The sequence below is a fragment of the Vidua macroura genome, chromosome 5 (assembly GCF_024509145.1).
Source record: "Vidua macroura isolate BioBank_ID:100142 chromosome 5, ASM2450914v1, whole genome shotgun sequence".
Classification (NCBI taxonomy): Eukaryota; Metazoa; Chordata; class Aves; order Passeriformes; family Viduidae; genus Vidua; species Vidua macroura.
Genome location: NC_071575.1, coordinates 30,407,590 through 30,419,199, shown reverse-complemented (window position 1 = coordinate 30,419,199; position 11,610 = coordinate 30,407,590). Strand labels below are relative to the sequence as shown.

The 11,610-nt window shown below is 44.7% G+C and overlaps 1 long non-coding RNA gene across 1 annotated transcript; it reads left to right on the top strand.

Moving 5' to 3' along the window:
- Positions 1–9,699: 9,699 nt before the first annotated feature.
- Positions 9,700–11,009, top strand: LOC128808163 (uncharacterized). Its single transcript, XR_008437381.1, has 2 exons — positions 9,700–9,835; positions 9,910–11,009. It is a non-coding gene; the product is annotated as an uncharacterized LOC128808163 (long non-coding RNA).
- The last annotated feature ends 601 nt before the right edge of the window (positions 11,010–11,610 follow it).

Below are 11,610 nucleotides of genomic sequence, written 5' to 3'. Positions count from 1 at the left end.
ACTTTGCCTGTTGGTTCTCATTGTTACAGCCATTCTTATCCTTGCTGGGCATTTTTAGTGATGAATTTACTTTCCCAAAGCCCACAAACTGAAACAAAAAAAAAAAATCTTCTAGTCTTGCCTGTTGGAAGTGTCACAGTGTGTAGGAATAAGGGAAAGATTCCTGGGGCTAGAAGGAGACTGAGGAAGGCAGCACACTCCTGTCATGAGGAGGAATGAGGCTCTCCACAGAATGGAAACTGATCACTGGCTGCTGAAGGTGGTGTCTTTTTCAAATTGGTGACATCTCTATGTACATGTGAATTGTGAGGAAAATTCAGACTAATGGTGGGTTGGGATTTGAGTTGCCCAGCTGGGATTGCTCCACACATTCCTCAAGTCTTCCTGTGGGAAAGGATTAGTTTAGTACTCTCCCTTGGCTTGTGTTTTCAGTGTTTAATGGAGGGAGTGCTGCCTCTGGCCACAATTCCATGAGAAGTGAGGGTCTGACCCTCTCACACTTGAGAAATATATCTGCTCTCCAACCACTTGCACATACCTGTGTTATTCCATATGCAGCAAGTCTTGGTGTAACGATGAGTCCAAATGAAAACAGACACAAACTCAACAAGACTGACACTTTAGTGTCTGAGTGTTGTCCTACCCCAGCCTCACTGCGTGGTGTAGCAGTGGTAACTCAGTGTCTCACCTCATCTGCCTTCTGAAATAAAGAGGATTCCAATGCATTTCTACTTAGTCTTTATAATGAGAAATCTGGACTTAATCTGCAAAATCTCATTATCTGGCTTTTTGTTTGGGGTGATTTGTCAGTGCTGGGGCAGAATGGCATCACTTAAATTAGTGTAATGCTGAGAATAGGAATTAGGCCATCAAATCTGAAATCCTGCTAAGATAGCATGGGTGTCACTGCTGTTTGGAGCTCACCAAATCCTGGTGATGTGGGGTTTGCCTAGAGTTTGGGAAAAGGAGGTCTTTACTTCTTAATCTGCTACTAATGCTGAAATAATATATGAAATAATAGATAATATATTAAATATATATTTATTCATATATATTATATATATTAATATATAATATATTAAATAATAATAATAATAATGCTGGTTTGGATCCTCACTTATGTAGCAGGTTGGTAGTCAATGGGTGCTGTGCAGAGGAGTAATTTGTAATTCTTGGTTCTGAGACTCTCCCGGTAAAGGGTGATCCCTTCCACTGGTGCTTCTGAGAGCAGGCAGGAAAGAAAAATGCTGAGCTGAGACAAAACAATGTAGGAAAACTCTTGGGACTGGGATTCCTCAGATTTTTTGTTTGAAACCAGGACCCTGGAGCTAACATCAAGAACCCATTTGCTATTTTCATTGGCATGATAAGGCTGAAACCACCAACCATGCCAAACTATATTTCTCATAAAGTCCCATGATTTTGGGTATGGGGTGTCCCATATTTTGGGTATGTTCTGACTACAGTAGCTTTGCTTCTTGGCAGTGGCTGGGGACATGGATGAACTCCAGTGCTTTAACATCAGTGTCTACAACATCATCTACCTTACCATGGCTACTGAGAGCTGTTCCTCAGCCTCACAAGGAGCTGGAGCAGGCTCCTTGGGAACACTTTGCATTATTATTACATGGTTATGCGTGTTGGTGCGGATGCTGTTGTAAACCCATGAAAGAAAAGGAAAATAGGAGGGAGCTCTTTCCACTGGTATTTTTATTCTGCCTTACATCCTATATACAAGGATACTGAGTTCAGGCATTGTGCATTTTGAACAACGAGCCTGGTGTTGGGATCTCTGTGTTTAGTCCTTCAGCTTTGCATCCTGGGTGACCTTTGGACTTCATACATTGTCTCTGTTTCCCACCTGTGAAAACACAGCCTAAAGCACTCCACACTTCAAAGGCCTTCCCTTGAGAAGAATCAATTCACTGTTACAGTAAGAACAATCATAAAGTGCTGAAAGCTGAGGGAAGGCTTCTTCTACCTGGAAAGCCTGCACAGATGGAGAGTTAATAATTGCCAGATGTAATTACTGTCAAGCTGAGGCTGCCTTTCTGAGCAATGTACAGGGCAGACAGTTAATGCCATAAGGAAATCAGTGTCACAGCTTGTGCTGTAGCTCAGGTATGGGATGTAAAGTTCTTGCCAATTTGTTAATGAATTGGTGTACCATTAGGATAAAACAATAATGAGAAGTATCAGAGAACAGTGGAGTGGCTGGACTTCAGGGCCTGGAGAAGTCACTTGTTTCCTGCTGCTGGCTCTCCTTGCCTGACAAGGAATGCTGCTGCAGCCTCACAGTGATGATTTTGTTGGTAGCTCTTCCTGAAAAGCGAAGTAAGCATGATGAACCAAACTTGAGTCTGAGAAGCTGCACTTGCAAGCAGCGACACCCTTTTTCAGCTTGATTAATTAAAATTTAATCAATAGCTGGGACACAGCTGCTGACTAGAAAACCAGCATATGGAACTGATCTATGATCATCTGAAGAAAATAAGAATTTGTGCACACATTGGCCCTGCACTGCTGTTACATCAATTGCTGTTTATATTTAAAACTCATCAGATTGACAGTGAGTCTGAGTTCTTACTGTGACTTGACTTTTGAAGGTTTTTGGAGAAAGTGGCATGTGGAGATGAGTTTTGTACTATCTGTAGGATTTCCTGTCTCACAATAGCCCACCCAGCTGTCTTCTCTATAGCTGAATATTCATCCCCAAGTAATGATGCACAGAAGATGTAATTCTGCAATGCAGCAGAGTGTCAATGGCAGCTGTAGATTTGCTGTCCCCCCCACATTAGTACAGAACACAGAGGCTTCAGTGTCCCACTACAAAGAACTGTGTGGCCAAAGCGCCCTTTTTTGCAGGTGTACCTGGGTTGTTGCTGGGCTTCTCCTTGTAATTGTTCCCTCAAGTGACTTTAACACGTTCCCTGTGGTGTGCAAAGTGTAAATTGATGTAGCAAACAATTCAAGCCTCTCTCTCAGGGTGAGAGAGGCTTGAAATCTCTTGGAGAAGGTTGTATATGGAAATACCTGATTCTGCACATTTCTCTCAGGAGGATGGAGCTAACCTCTGTTTTGCTCCTGGCCTTGATCACAGAACAGATGGAGCTAGAAGGGACCTCTGGAGATCACCCAGTCCAAGCCCCCTGCTCAAGCAGGTTCACTTGGAGCAGATTGCACAGGATCACATCCAGGTGAGTTTTGAATGTCTCTAGAGACAGATTCCATACCCTCTCTTGGTAGCCTTTTCCAGTGCTCTGTCACTCGCACGGTAAAATTTTTTTCCTCAAGTTCAAATGGAACTTTCTGTTCCAGGCTGTGCTCATAGCCCTTTGTCTTCTCACTGGGCACCACTGAAAAGAGCCTGTTCTCCTCTTCTTGACATACACACTTAAAATATTTGGGCATATTGGTAATAGCCCATCTCAGTTGTCTCTTCTCCATTCTTCCTCATCAGCTATTACTGTCCAGACAGCTACTGTGAGATATATCTTGGATTAATGGATTCTTTAAAAAATCCCAGCTTTTATTAAAGGCAATTCCTGAAGTCAGGACTTCCACTGTCCTGTTTACAGCCAGTCACTGAGCTGAGCAGTGCTGCCCTTGAAAGAGTCCTCCAAAACATTCCCACCAGGCAGAGCTCAGATTAGACCAGATGGTGGTCCTGATTACCAGAAAGAAAGTGGGAACAGAAGATTCACCATGGTGTGTGTAGCAGAAGCTGGGAATATGCAAGGAACCCAAATGTCTCAGAGGGAGATTCTCCCCGGTGCTGCACCTGCTCCCCAGCTCACAGAGCCAGAGAAATCACAGCAGTGGCATTGTCTTCCTCAGCATCTGGGCTGGTGTTGTCACCATGGGGAACCTCTGGTTTAACTGAGAGGCAGGGATGGCCACAGAGACAGGTAAACCCCCAGTGAGGGCACCGGTAGACACACAGGGAAATGTTATTCCAGAGTTTGTCCTAGCTTCAGTTCAGAAAGATCCCCTGCAGATCTGCCTGCTCTGCTGGGTAATGCTTCTCTTTAAATATCATTCTGTGCTAACTTGACATTTCCCCCTCCTGCCAGCTACAGAGCTGGTCTAGAAAGCTGGAGGGGCTTTTTTTTTTTTGTGAAGTGGGAGCATTCAAGCAGAGAGGCAGATCTGCTGCAGGGCACCAGCAAATAAATGATACCAGCCTTCACCAAACAGAGTGCAGATGGAAATTTCAGCTGTCAGAGAGATGTTCTCATTCCTCCTGCACCAGCAGAGTATTTACCTCACCAAGACAGAGGCACTCCGCTGTCCTGCAGCTGTAGGTTCTTGCCTTCAGAAGCTGCTTGTGTAGGTTTCAAAGACAAATACCTACAACAGTTACAACAAGGGATGGAGGAGAAAGACAAGCATAATATGACCGGAGGTTGCCATTTTGTCTCTTGGCATCTCCTCTTGCTATGATTTGTTTCTGGGTTTTATTCAAAGTTACATTATCTTTGTGTGCTCAATCCCTCTCCTTATCCTGCCCTGCTGGAGGAGCTGCTGACCCTGGCCCAGGCCTTGTGAGGGACATCAGGACACGTAAACCAACTTTTCCCACAGTGCTAGAGTCCCTGGAAAGGGTGTGTGTCCATCTGAGGCGCACGTGAATACAACCCCTCCCAGTCTGTAAGTGTGCTATGCTTGTCCCCCCTGCTGGCTTCCTGCCAGGTTCCTTCCTCTCATTCTCATCCTCCCCACAGCAATAGCCTGTGGAGTCTCATTCAGCCATTTCACAATAACACTGTATCGATGCTGGAAGTTCAGATCACTATTTACAAAGATTACTTCCCCCTGTGACACTCCAAGAGCTGGTGGCAGGCCTGCACGGCACTTGTGCTAGCTGCCTTCCCAAGGAAAGCAAATTCCAGGTTCATCAGTCTTGAGACCTGGGGCAGAGAAGGGGATGTTAGCTCTGAGCAGAGCGAGATCTCACTTCTGACACCCCCTTTTTGGGAATGCCATGGCTGCCTTTGGGTTGGATGAGACAATTGTTTGAGAAACTGCCTGAAAGCTGTGTTGGTTGAAGTCACTTGGGGCCTGTGTCAGTCTTCCAGCTCTCCTTTGATGTGTCTCCCAGCTTGCTAATGCAGGAGCAATCAGCTGCATAATTTTCATGGGAAGCAGGAGGGCAGCTTGCCTTAATGTCTTCCTATGTGCCAAATATGACGTGTTGAATTTAAAAATGCCCCCACACACTTAATGCAGCTTTGGTAGCTCATTGTGGGGGCCCACACTGCTGCAGCCCATGGGGATTCTGTGGGCTGAGTGACAATGAGGGACAGGAACGGCCTGTGATTAAGTCCTTTTTCCATCATACTTTATCATAAGAAAAGCAAAATAGTTTGTCCTGTGTTACTGGAGCATTCCCATGATCTCCTGTGTTTGCAGCAGATGGGGAGCTCAGTTTGTCCCCTGCAGGGACATGCCCATGTATCAATGTTTATTTATTAATTATATCTGACTAACCTGGCAGACCATTACAGGCGTGCTGTCCACAGAAGAACCCATGCAAAGCTCATCACCGTATCTTTTTCATAAAATTGAGCTGATTTAGACAGATCATTGACAGGTGTCAAATCAAAGTGCTTGCTGCTGGTCAGTATCCTTCAAAACGTAATCCTGAAGAGAGGTGGCACTTCCATTCCCTGCTTTTATTCACAGTTCAGCCAGGAACACAAGCTTTTGGTGGCTAGTCCCCAGTTAGTTTCTCATCTTTGAACTTACTGCTATTTCTGTTTCAGATTATTCAGCTTGTTCAGCTCCAATATTCTTTCTGCACATGTAGAAAAATCTCTTTTATCAACAGCTGGTTCATTTCAGCCAATTCTTGTTCCAGATGTTCAGATGGTAATTCTATCAGCTAGGCTGATTTTATATTCTTACAACTTTAGTAGCAAAGGTTTGTGATTTTCACCTTGAATTTTATTTAATTTTTAAAAATATATATTAAACTTGTTTTAATAATTAGTGTAAGAATTTCACACTTTATTTTGAATAGGCTTATATCTTAAGTATGCTGTTGAATTATTAATGAATCCAGCTTAAGTGTTTACTTCTGTATATAAAAGAAGACAAGATTTTTAAAAATAATCCAGTCTAAAGCCCTGATTCCCAAACATTAAGGGAGACTTTTGTATTTGAAAAACACTTGTCAGAAGATAATGATTACTTCTGACTTGTTTTATCTTAAATGGGAAAATATCATTCCTCGGATGCCTGAGATGGACTGAAATATCTTTTAATGTCCCCTGCAGGTGATTTGTGCATAAATAAAAGGCCTTATATCATAATTTTCCTGCCTTTTTTTTTTTTTTTTTTTTTTTTTTACTTTTCAGGTGGTTTGTGTACAAATATAGCAGTGCTGTATGAAAGTACACTAGAAGTAATTTGAGTAAGGGGAAGTGGAGCCCAAATTATTTGGAAATGCTGAAATAGTTCTTTCCAGACCCAGGATTAGAAAAAATACCCACTGCAATGACTTTGATCACTCACATTTGAAACTTCTTTAAAGAACATTTGTAAGAGAAAACGATTCTTTTAGGAACCAAGGCTGCTTTTCTAGAAGATGGACACAGCTGTTCCCTGAAATTGAAGCAGACCTTCTGCTCTTGGAGGCCTTGGTGCATGTCTGCTTATCTGCCCTTATGTTGTGCTCACCTGCTTTCTGTGCCTTCCTTTTTCTGCTGCACCTGTTTGATCTTTTATCACTCACAACATGTGTTGCATCCAGGCTGTTCTTGTCCCCATGCAGGAGCTGCAGTGGCAGCAGGACACATTAAATGGATGTAGAAGGTATAGCTGAACAAGACAGAGGGACCCTGCAGCCTGGCAGAACTCCTGTGCTCTTTGTTTCAGCCTTCACTTCCTCACTTGGTCTCCACCACCTTTTCCAGGCTAATCCATGGATGAGCACATGTACATTCCCATGAAATAGCTTGATGTTTACATTGTGATTTTCATATTATTTTGCTTAGCTGCTGTTCTTGGAATATGTGCTTTCATGAAAATCCTAAATATCCATCTCTTCATCCCAAATGCATTGCTCTGTTTATCTCAAAATGTTAAAATCAACACTTTGTCAGGGGTAGAAGTTAAAATGTTTGACCAGCTTTAAGAGGGACATTGTTGAATAAGTGCAATCTGAAAAAGCAGAAGAAAATCTTCCCTGTGAGGGTGGAGAGGCCCTGGCACAGGTTGCCCGGAGAAGTTGTGGATGCGGAGAAGTGTTCCAGACCAGGTTGGATGGGGCTCTTAGCAACCTAGGATAGTGGAAGGTGTCCCTGCCTGTGGCAGGGGGATGGAAACTGGATGGGCTTTAAGGTCCCTTCCAACCCAAACCATCCAGATTTCAATTGTGTAATGACTTCAGTGAGATATTCAGGCACTTTTGCAATGGAAAGAGGCAACTATTCCTCCAATTCATGGGCAGACAAATGAAATTCAGTCCATCCTGCATACCTTCTGGCAAGAATGCTGAAGGGTGATTTTAGTTTTTACCCCATTGTTTGTCTCATGGATGGTTCTCAAATCGTTTGTTTTAGGTATATAATGCAAATATTTTCATTTTATAGGCTTAGTGAAGTTCTAGTTATAAACTATTCCTATCAGCCATACTCACTCAGACATGACTTACTCCCCACTTAAACAAAATCTCTTTGTTTCTTCTTCTGCTTATCCTTAACACAAAAAGACAGGGCTCACAAGCGAAGTGGAGAATAAAGATAATTTTGATGTCTTTTCTAACCTAAAAAATAGGTATTTTCCATGAATGAAAGCTTTATTCTCCACATCTGTGGAGGAAGAGAGAGAGAGAGAGACAGGGAGATCAAAACCAATAATAGCTAAACTGATGATCACCATTCCTTTGTGCTCCCTTGGAGCTGTATTTTCCATGTGTGTCTCTCCTTTCAGGACAAAATAATCCCTGTCTTCTGGCTGTCACTTTGCTTGGAGCGTGGCAAGCACCGTGCTGACTGATACAGTGAGACAGCTCAGTGACTACTCCAGTCAGCCCCTAAGACTTCCCTTATCACTTCTTGTCTCTCCAGAGCAGAAGATTCCAGTAATCTCAAGTGATTAACTTGCTTGGGTCCTGCCACCTGATTGACTCAGCCAGGGAGCCTGGTTTGGCTTCCCACCTCAGTGAATCATCAGCAAAAGGCATTTCCAGAGAGGTCAGTCCAGGAACAAACGATGTGAATGCATCTCTTGGAGATGGGAAGCAAACGCAGTTCCTGCTCCCGTCTGGGCAGGATGCTGTCGCCTTCCTCTGCGACCTCTCAGCCCGAATACTTCAGGAATGTCTGAAGCGCGTTGTTTTCCGCTCCCCAAGGCCACTTAAAGCCTGAGTGCAGGGCCCGGCTGGCTGAGCCGGCTCTGACACTGCCTCTTTGTGCAAGCTGCACCGAGCAGCTGCGGTTGTTGCAGTGTGCTGGGCAGCGACATCCGCGCTCAACACGGCTGCTCCTGCAGGGAATGCTCAGGGGGAACAAACCCTTCGGCTGCTCTGCAGCATCACAGCCCCGCCGTGGTACTTAAACTGTTTGAGATTCTCCTCAGAAAGGAGCTTCATGGTTGTCCCAGTGCTGGAGGGATTTGAGAAGTGTGTGTCAGCTGGTTGTGTCAGGACTGTGGAAAGACCGCCTTGAGCAGCACTTCAGGTGGTTCTTCATTACCAGCTCGAAGTTGATGCCAAGAACAAACCAGGAGATGTGCTTGGGAATCTGAGAAACTTCAGGAAAATATTAACACAATTCCCTAGGCAATGGGGATGTGGAAAGACATTTTGAAAGGAATGAAAGCAATATGTGCTCAGAATTAGTGGGAAGTGAAAAGTGAGAGTTATGCTGGTGGCTGGAGAGCAAAGCTTAGGTGTAGGCTGTCATCAGCAGCCAGGCATGGATGAAGGGTGGCAGTGAGGTCAGCTGTGATTAACAGTGTGCGTTGTGCAAGGGATGAGTTTGGCTAGAAGAAGGTCTCCTCCAGATTAGGCAGATGCTACAAAGGGAGTTTCTGGTAGGGTTGTTATGTCCTGCTGCATCCAGCATGCCTGCTTTGCTCTGATAACACTTCGCTGTGCTTCACAGACTCGGGTATGTGCCTTGCTGTGCCAGCCACGTGTGCGCATTTCAGTGGAGAGGTGCTTATCTGGGACATTCCAGTGTGGGGGCTACCAAGAAAAGTTATTGCTGGCACCTCTGCTGACTCCTCTGCTGAACATTTTGTCCTGTGTTTGAAGTTAAATACTTTGAGTACCCAAAGGGCTTCTCTTCAGCTCCACAGAGCTCTGATTACACCAGAAATCCTCTCCTGAGTGTAAGCAACAATTATCTGCTGATACTGAAATTGAGAAAATGCTGTAACAGGTACATGTATGTGAACCTAATGAGAATTTCAGCCCAGTTAAAGTGCACTTGTACCTAAATTAGTGAGTGGGAGACTTCAGGGACAGGAAAAGAAAAGAGTTTGGTAGGCCTGCAGAAATTTAACAATGTAAAACTTTCTCAAAGTGTAACCTTTCCTGTCCTGCTTTTGATGACAGCAATGATTCAGAGTAATGGGAAGACAATGGTCTGGAACACCCAGTATTTTCAAGCAGCTGTGCTATTGCCATGGTATGGATTCCTCCAGCTGAGCCTGATGTGATTCCTGCTCATGTCAGGAGGTTTTCTCTTGCTCACATTTTACATAAAATATGCAGCATCTTCTGATTTGTAATACTGCTCTTTGTGATTTCCAGATCCACACTGACACATCTCTGAGGTTCATGCTGGAGAGGTTTCTGCAGCTAATTACATTTTCACCCTCACAGGTATGTGAAATTTTATGGAAAGCTTCCTTGTCCATTGGAAAAGGAACTGGAGTTTGCTTTTTCTTGATTTTCAGGGGCTAATTACACAACATTCCAGATCAAATACACAAGACTGATCATCTGAAACTGGGCACCCGAAACGGTCCCAAGCGCTGGGGCGGATTGGTCACTTCTTAAACGACCTTCTGCTTTTTGGGGAGTTGAAACCAGAAACTTCAGGACACAGAAACTTCAGACCAGAAACTTTGCAGCAGAGCCAAGACAGGACAGCATCTCTTCCATCAGTTCAGCAGCAGATTCAGTGTGCAGGGCTTTGCCTCGTGTTTTCAAAGACTGTGGGAAGAGCCAGGGATGGGACAGCCGAGGTCAGAAGTTTGACTGTTTCAGGGGTACAGGTTGGGAGCATTTTGTACTTCAGCCGCTCTGGATTATGAATCCTTTGGACACTGAATCTCTCCTGTCCTTTTTAGGAAGGGATTGGAGGGGAATTTAAACATGAGAAGAAAGGTTCAGGTATGGATTTGACAGCTAGAAATTGTTTGTGCAGCGCTTTGTCCCAGGACTGAACATGGTGTCCCACCAAAGCTCAAGGCCAAAACAATTTGCTCTGTTGGGTATTTAACAATCAGGATACTTCAGGCAGCTGAAAGCCAGGACAGCTTTGACAGCCCAGCTACAACAGTTGGTCAGAAGAGCAAACACTTCCAAGGTAATGGCTTTTAACAGTAAAACTGTGCTGCTGCTGCTGCTGAGACTGAATTCCAGCTCCCTCCTGTGAAAGAAGCTCCCAGGACAAAAGCACCATTTTCTCTGCTTATACCTCCATCTGCACAAGGTGCTTTTGCTGGCACAGCTCTGCCTTCAGAGGATCTTATCACAGCCGTGACTGACACAACTGTGCCCGGAGAGTCAGTGGTGGAGCCCTGACCTGAAAATACCCTGGCTCAGCTGCAGGGTTAACACCCAGCTGGGAATAAAAAGAGGGACTCACTGAGTCCACTTTCTCAGCTGTCCTGAAAGCCATGCACAGCCTGGGTAGGAAACCATTGTTCTTTGGGAAGGAGATCCCTCTGCTCTTTCAGCTGTTGTATTTTGGGGAATGGGTTTGGTCTAAAGGAGAACATTTGGGGCCCAACAAAGTGCTGCATTTATTTACAAAAAATTGTTAAAAATTGGCTGTGATGTACATGGTTTGTTATTGTGTTTCAATGCCTTCCTCATGAGCTAGCACTGCTAGAATAATAGAATTATAGCATGGGTTGGGTTGGAAGGGACCTCAAGAATCATCCAGTTCCTACCCCCTGCCATGGGCAGGGACACCTACTATCGCAGGTTGTTCCAAGCCCCAGCCAGCCTGGCCTCGGATGCTTCCAGGGATGGGGCAGCCACAGCTTCTCTGGGCACCCTGTGCCAGGGCCTCACCACCCTGAGTAGGGAAGAATTTTTTCTTAAAATCGCCTGCCTTGTGACAGGGATCTTGGAGTTCATCTGCTCACCCCACTGATCCAGCTGAAAATTAACTGCACTAGGACACTGCTCCTGGCTGTACCATGTCGTGAGTGTGTGGGAGATGGGATGCACTGGCCAAAGAAAATCCTGTTAGAAAGTGCACACTGCTCCTTCAAAATGCCTCTGACAGCTCTTAAAATACTGGGCTTAATGCCATTTATTGATTTGTAACCACGGTGATGGTGCATGTTCCCAGTGCAAAGTGAGGGAAAAGCTCTTTTCCTTCACCTCCTCATGGAGTGAACAATGCTGGAAAATGCTCTTAC